Below are 8285 nucleotides of genomic sequence, written 5' to 3' on the forward strand. Positions count from 1 at the left end.
TCCCCTAGAAAGACAGTTTACCAGCATACCATTGGCCAAAAGTGTTTTGAGATACTGTAGCATATATATCACACACACACACATACATATGCATACACACACTGTCTTAGAGGAACTCTGGAACTTAATTCCCACCCTGGCTCCATCACTTACTAGCGGTATGCCCTTGAGCAATTAACTTGTCTTCTTTGTGCCTGAGTGAGTTTTCTCTTCTATAAAATGGGAATGTGGATCGTAACAGTACCTACTTTACCAGATTGTTGTGGAGATCTGCCTAAAGTATTTAGAAAAGGGTCCCACACAGAAGGTGCTCAGTAAATGGTGGCTAATATCATTGCTGTTATCTAGCCTGAAGCAAGAAATCAGACTTTAAATAATATTTTGAGCAACTGTACCTGATACATCACGTATCTTACTGGCCACCATTTGCATCGTATCGAGCCCCTCGGCCTCTGACTCACTGCATTTACTCGGTACTGCTACTGGAAAACCACGAGTGAATATGCAGTTACTTGTGCCCATTATTCTCTGCCTGGGACCACAAAGGTGGCATTTATACACACCTACACACTCGCCTTCCTTTTCCCACTGCATCTTCCCTGCAAGGAAAAAACCCAAGGCAGGAAGAGCATCAGTGAAATGTGTTCCTGAGCCTACTTAGTTATGTGTGAAATGTTGCTTGTGGGTGATTATTTCTTAATCACTGTCTGTTACTCAAAGAATGGCTTCTCACAACCCTCCTAACGTATAATAATACAAGTCAAGATGATAAACACGTGCTTATTTCCTCTCCCTCTAGTGCTCTAAAATTATGTTTAAAAAGAAGAATAAAGATAAAATAAGTCCACAATATCAAAGGGAATGCAAGGGGATCAGTGGAAGACTTCCAAAAAATTCAGAAGACGGAAGAAAAATGTCAAAAAAGAGTGAAGGAGATTATACCGAGAACTGGTGAAGAAGATCTGCTCATACAACTCTGGGAAGATTAAGAGTTCAGCTGTCAGTAATAATACAGTAAACTAGTGAAATACAGAGTTAAAAACAAGAAAATATATATAGGAATCCCCCCTACTCTCTGCCACATGCACACACGCGCACACACACACACACACACACACACAGAGGTTGCACACTTCGGATAAACTTGGAGAAGGAGCTAGGGAAGCTAGCTCAAAGAGTTCCTTTTCCCAGACAAGGCACTCTGCATGCAGCGATTAAGACCATCAGCTCCTAGCTAGCTCATCCTAAAGTAAGGACTAGCCAATTGCCAAGCCCTGCCCATGTTCACGGAGCACAGAGTGGACTTTCTGACAGTCGCCTTATTCTTAAATATTAGATGGTAATCTAGGATTGCTGGATAGCTGAAAAAAGTCTACAAAATGAAAGCCATTTTCTTAATGTAGGAGGAATCATACATCCCAGAATGAAGCAGGAGGAAAGAGAAACAACTTGGGGACACAAGACAATAGTAAAAGAGAAAGTGCAAGAAGTATTTTCAGTGAGATTTTAAAATATAATATCCTTCAAACAAGAACAGGATAGTATGAAAACGGTGCAAGGTAGAGGAAAGAAAATCTTCAACAAAAAAGATCAAAAAACAAAATAGGGCAAATGAATTTCTCAATATAAATACATTTCCCACAGTTTAAAGTGTTCACTGATTTTGCTTCAGAGAGAAATAAAAAAGACACATGTTCAGACATTGTGAAATTTCTAAACTGTTGGATAAGTTTCTAAAAGCTCTCAAATAGAAGGAACATGTTGACATACAGGGAATGAGAATCAAACTAGTGCCAGACCTTTCATCTACAAAACACTGGATGGATGCTGGAAAACGATGAAGCAACCAACGCCTTCCTTTTTTTTTTTTTTTTTTTCAGGGAAAATTAAAATGATAAACATTAAACAATTATCAACCAAGAGTAAGGGCTAAAATAAAGATCTCTATAAACATGTAAGATTCATAAAGTTTACTTTCCACCCATCCTGTCTTACGAAGTTACTTCAGGCTATTCTCCAACAGAGTGAGTGTAACATTTGGGAGGGAGATGTGGGTCCAAGGAAACAGCGGTTTCCAGTTTGAGAGCTTAGTGATGGTAGTTGTACAGCAGGCCTGGCATGCTGACTGCATTTGAAAAAAACTATGAGGCTGGAATAAAGTTGACTAGAAAAAGTGAGATAAAAAGCAAGAGAGGAGGAGGGGAGAGAAGGAGGAGAAAGGGAAAGGAGAGAGAGAGAGAGAAGCAGGTGGAGAAGAAAGAAGGAAGGATGTGGAAGAGGGAGAGAGGGAGGGAGGAAGGGAGGAAACAAAGAGGAAGGAAAACTTCAGGAGAAAAAATGCCTGGCAGTATCATAATACATAGAGAATATTTCCTGGCTCTACAGGTAATAATAATTGGAGCCTTCAGATAGGCTATGGGTAGGTGAAAAACGAGACCACACACTTTGTGCCCTCCAAGTTCTCGACTGATTTTGTCAAGGACCTAGAAGTTGAGCTCACGAGGGTGACTGATGCCGCTTCCTTTCACCCCTAACGGGCAGGCAGCTACCAGCGGCACTCTCCACACGAAGCAAGATTGTGTCAGATGCGAGGGGCTTAATTTTGTTCTCTGCTGAAGCCCTTTCATGTTCAGGATTTATATTACCATTTGGGAAGAAATGCCACATCTCTGAATGTGGTAAAAAGCAGAATCACTGCCCAAATGCCTTAAGCAGCACGTCTGCTTCCTATTTCACTGCGTCCCCACATAACTATATCAACAGAACAAGGTAAGCACTGTTAATGATTTTCAACTATTAGAATCACGGTTTAAGCTTTAGCTCTTCCACAACACACACACACACACACACACACACACCTTGAATGAACTTGTGGGCAGAGCTAGAGAAGCTAGTGTTAAGGTTGCAATCATCATTTCAAGCACTGGAATCCAACACAAAACTTAATCTGGGGCTTCCCTGGTGGCGTAGTGGTTGAGAGTCTGCCTGCCAATGCAGGGGACACCGGTTCGAGCCCTGGTCTGGGAGGATCCCACAAGCCACGGAGCAACTGGGCCCGTGAGCCACAACTACTGAGCCTGCGCGTCTGGAGCCTGTGCTCCGCAACAAGAGAGGCCGCGATGGTGAGAGGCCCGCGCACCGCGATGAAGAGTGGCCCCCGCTTGCCGCAACTAGAGAAAGCCCTTGCACAGAAACGAAGACCCAACACAGCCATAAATAAATAAATTAAAAAAAAAAAAAAAAACTTAATCTGGTTAAAGACCAGACTGTAACTGTATACCTGTAGACATGTGTAACAGTAAAGTTTAAAGATAAATGATAGAAGGCGGGAGGCGGAAATGGGAAGAAAGATCACATAAAGGAGAGGGAGATATTTGTAATATTTTGTAATATTTTCATCTTACAAAGTGGAAAATCAGGAAATGAAACGAGAAACAAAGGTATAGATGTTTACAGGTAAGCAAGAAACAAAATATATCACTATAGTGATTTAACTACAGTGAGAGGTTTAAGTAAAATCTTTATCATCTAAACTTGATTAATCAGAGAAGAAGCAAAAGCATCACTCCCCCTTAATGATATGGAGGTTATCAGCAGGAGAGATCGTTGAGCGATTTCTCATGAGGAGAGGAGATGGGAGATAAGGTCACTGATGCTTCCATGATAAGCCTTTCTCTTCTAGAATTTTTAAAAATTTATATATATATATAATACATCAAAGCTTGTTAAAACTCACTTTATTAATATAAAACATGGTTCATAGGATCTGAGTTTCATAAGTGAAATCCACATTTGAGATCCCTGAGTCTAACTTTGTATTTTGTAGCTGAGTAAGCTGAGACTGAGAGAGAGGTGACTCATAACTTAGAGAGAAGGCCAAATAACTAGTTAGTGTCAAGAACATGTCACTTGTCTCTGCCTCTGTCAATCAGGTTTATCCAAACAAGGGTGCAACCACTACAGTTAATTCTATTCTTCAAGAAGCTGCTGTTTAATTTTTTTTCCTTCTTCAGCAAGAGCAGTCTGGAAGGTTCTCAAATCCTAGATCAGACATCATGCTCAATAACCTCAAATACATTCATGTAGTTCTAAAGAAACTAGATCATATGTAAATGATAATCTCAAGTATCTATATGCTTTAACGAAATACGTTTTGTCCAACACTCCATGTCCTTTTAAAATTACTAGGTGTCTTAGTTTGGGCTGCTGGAATGAATAACCCTAGGCTGGGTGGCCTAAACGACAAACATTTATTTCTCACAGTTCTGGAGGCCGGGAGACCAAGATGAGGATGCTGGCAGGTCACATACCTGGTGAGGGCCTCTTCCTGGTTTGCAGACGGCTGTCCCCTTCCTGTGTCCTCACCTGGCAGACAGACAACTCTGATAAGGGCGTCTCACTCTTAGAAGGGCTCCACCTTTATGACCTCATCTAACCCTAATCACCTTCCAGAGGTCCTACCTCCTAATACCACCAAATCGGGAACTGGATTTCAATAGGTGAATTTGGAAATAGTGGGGAGACAAACATCCAGTCCACAACACTAGGCTTCTAAAAATTTAACTTGTACACAAAATTTCAGATATGGGGGGGGGATAAATTCACCGAATCCGTGATTCTGATATTCTGAGGCACAGAGGACAAATCCCATATTTTGAGTTGTGGTATCGAACCTAAGGGCATTTAGTAAGGATTATTATACATAGGGTAATATTTTTTAAATATATGTATCTTGTAAGACAATTTGTTTGAATTATCTGATACCCTTGACAGTTAAAATTATATGCAAAAACATGACAATTCCTACCTCTTCCCCTAGATTTGGTTCATTTTATAAAAACATTTCAGTGGATGTAGCTTATCCAGTTGCCTCATTCAACCAGATGTTGGTATTGGAAAAGAACCGCTAGTTGATATCATTCAGTAAGATTCTCTAGCAGTCTATTGCCAACAAGATAATCCCCTGTTCAGTGGAGCATTTTGAAGCCAAATTACACAAGTCAACTAGAGTTCCTATGGCAGACTTATACAATAGAGGGAAAGGAAGTCCCTGATATCACGGGTATAAAAAGCAGGAAGGGCAGAAACACATAGTCATCTGATCATCTACAACTGCATGGAGATGCCCCCCCCCCCCGCCCCCATGCCTCCCCTGGAGGATCCTCAGGGTTCTCAGAGAAAACAGTCACTGAAAGAAGATGCAAACAGGGCAGTGCAGTGAGATCCTAACTGGCTGTAGCAGAGTTTAGGCCTAACTAGCCTTTCTGAATTAATTCGAATCTCTAATTGTTTGGCTTGGAGACCAACCAACTCTGCCAGGGCGGTCCCAGCTTGTGAGGTCTCCGTAAGGTTGGTTGAGGCCTTTGCAGATTCTGCATCGCCCCCAGTCCTGCCTCCTTCCTCGTCCTCCCTGGGAGCTGTGTTTGGGCTGCCTTCTTGGGATGCACACACGTGTTCACGTCTGTTAGCACCCTGCCAGGCCTGCGGAGACCTTTCCTCTACTTGCCCAGCTGCAGACATTTGAGCCTCTGATCCCTGTTGTAGAAGAAGTGTAAGGGCTTCTTTCCATGACTTGCTTGTACGTTACCCTTCGTCGACTTAAAAAAAAAACCAAAGAATGTACTACGTGAAGGCTGTGTGTTTATTCATTGTCTTACTGAGGCCGATAGCCCGGGGGACAGCCTCGCAGCTCCGAAGCGGGGAGCCAGTATATATGTGATTTTGGTAAAGGGGGTGCGTGCAACCCAGCACACATCTTGGTGGAAGGTTGCTGCTGGTCACGAGGAACGGATATCTTAGTTAATGGTTTTAGTGCTTTTCTAAGCATGGGAAGAATCCAGCTTTGTAGAATATTTCTCCTAAAAATATCTAACTTTCTGAAGGCCTGATCTACCAGTTTTCCCAGAGCACAGAGGGCCTCATTCCTGACCTCCGCCCTGAACTCCTTTCAAGGAGTGTTGAAGGCCAGCAGCTGCAGTGGCGAATGACTCAATCCTTGTAGAGCCCGATGGTGAGCCAAATTCTTTAGTTGGCAACTTGGAGAGGCTACACCTGAGCTGCACTGGGAAGAGCGTCAGCTGGAGTCAGGACACAAAAGTTCCTGGCAGAGGTGACTCCGGAAGCCCACTTAGAAGGAGGGACAGGAATCCACTGGAGAATGGAGGCTCAGGCCCTTCCTGTAACTGAGTTTGCATAGCGAGCACATGCGTCTTTGTTTTTATGTGGGTCTCCTCTGGGGGCTGCTGGAGGACAGGAGGGGGCTTCCTCCCAAACTCACCCTTGGGTGTTGACCCTGGCTCACACTCAGCCCTGGGTTCTTAGGGTCTTCATCTCTGAACCGTGGGTTTCCACAACAGAACCCAAGAGGGTAAACTGGAGACTGGCTACATTTAGTCCCCAAACCAACACCATCAGCAGGATCTGGGAGCTAATTAAAAATGCAGGTTCTCAGGCCCCACCCCAGACCTACTAATGCAGAATCCGCATTTTCACAAGACCCTCACTGACACGTATGACTTTGGGATTTAGCAGCACCGAGCCAGAGGGTGCCAAGTCTCCTTCCAGAGGAGCCAGCCTGGTGAATCAGAAAGAACACAACGCTGGCATTTGGTAGCCCTAAACTGGAATTTTTCTCTGCCACCACATTATCTATGTGCCATTGGAGAAATTCCTTGACTTGTCTGAGCCTTCTTCACATCTGTCATATTGGGTCTCTTAATATATGTGCTTTTCATAAATTGTGAAGCACCTACCACAGTGCCTGGCATACAATAGGAATGAGTATCTTTTAATTCCCCTCCCTTGCCTGCTCTCTCCTGCAGAACCAATATTCTGTGATTCTACAGATCTCCAGTCCTGTCATAGACCTCACTTCCTACTGCCATTGCCCCCAACTTAAGAAAATAAACATAAATGATCAAATCTTGCAAAAGTAACATCATATACTAAGAACTAATAGCTCTCAGTGGCAGCAAATGGAATTAATCCAGGCTTTGATATGCAATATCCCTTAGAAATAAACAAACTGGCATCTTCCTCTCCTAGTGTCAGTTCCGCTAGAAACAATCAAGCTAACGTTTCTGTTTTTCAGACTATCAAGGTGAGGCTGTTGCCTGGGGGCAAGATGTGCATATCCCTGGAGCGTTGTCTCAAAACAGGGCGACTGTCAACCCGATTACCTATTAAGAGTTTTTAGTCTTTCAAAGTAACCCTGAAGAAATCTGTTTATTCTAAAGAGTTGTTAGGGGACGGAAATGTCTCCCAAGATATCTTTTTAAATGCTGTTCCATTGTATTTTGAGGTGCTTTGTTTTGTCTTTTACTGAATAGGTTATTATTCAGAAATGCTCACTTATCTTTACACTCTTCATTTTGAATTCAACTACACTGTGACTTTTCTGTAAATCTTTTATGAACAAGGTCTCCAGTGGGTCCTCTTTAATTGGTTAAGGATTATCAGCCGAGAACACTGTCAAAACTCTAGACAGTATTTCTTTATAAAAAAAATCATGCACAAAACTTTGCCTGGGATAAGTTGTCTGGATGCAGATTAAAAAAAACCGTGCTCTTTGCCCACAAATACTATTTGAAACTGGCTTGTCAAAACAAGGAGGGCTTTCAAGTGCTCCATTAGCAGTCATATTCTTGAACAGCTTTGCTTTTTAAAACTGAATAGTTTGTGCTATGATTCTGACAAAACTGAAAGAAGGAAGGGGATTGTAGGCCTTTGCTTATAAAATATCCTTGTAGCTATTCTTTCATGGTAGGCCAACAGAAGGTATCAAATGCAAAAGCCTCTGAAGGGTTTCCTTCTGTCATCTTACAAATCTAGACAGCAATTTCATTATCCAGTGTGAAGGAATAAACATAAACACACACAGACATCCACCTGCCACATGGACACAATTTCCCTTTTTTTTTTTCCCTGTTAAGTTATTGTCTACCCCAGAGAATTCATGCTTGACTATGTATTGGCCCAGTTCAAAATCTTCCCTCACCTTCTTCCTTCCTTTCTTACCTGAAATTTGTGAAACATCTTCCCAATCTTTTCCCTATTCATATCACAACATGCACAAATGTCTCCTAGGCTTTTCTGTGTACATCTTTGGAGAGACCCACTAACTAAGATGACTATTACTACATTTGTAATTAAACGTATTTCTAAATACTGTATTTGGAACTTCCCTGGCGGTCCAGTGGTTAAGATTCTGTGCTTCCACTTCAGCGGGCCCGGGTTCGAGCCCGGGTCAGGGAGCTAAGATCTCGCATGCCGCAAGGCACGGCCAG

This window comes from Balaenoptera musculus, chromosome 21 (assembly GCF_009873245.2).
Source record: "Balaenoptera musculus isolate JJ_BM4_2016_0621 chromosome 21, mBalMus1.pri.v3, whole genome shotgun sequence".
NCBI lineage: Eukaryota > Metazoa > Chordata > Mammalia > Artiodactyla > Balaenopteridae > Balaenoptera > Balaenoptera musculus.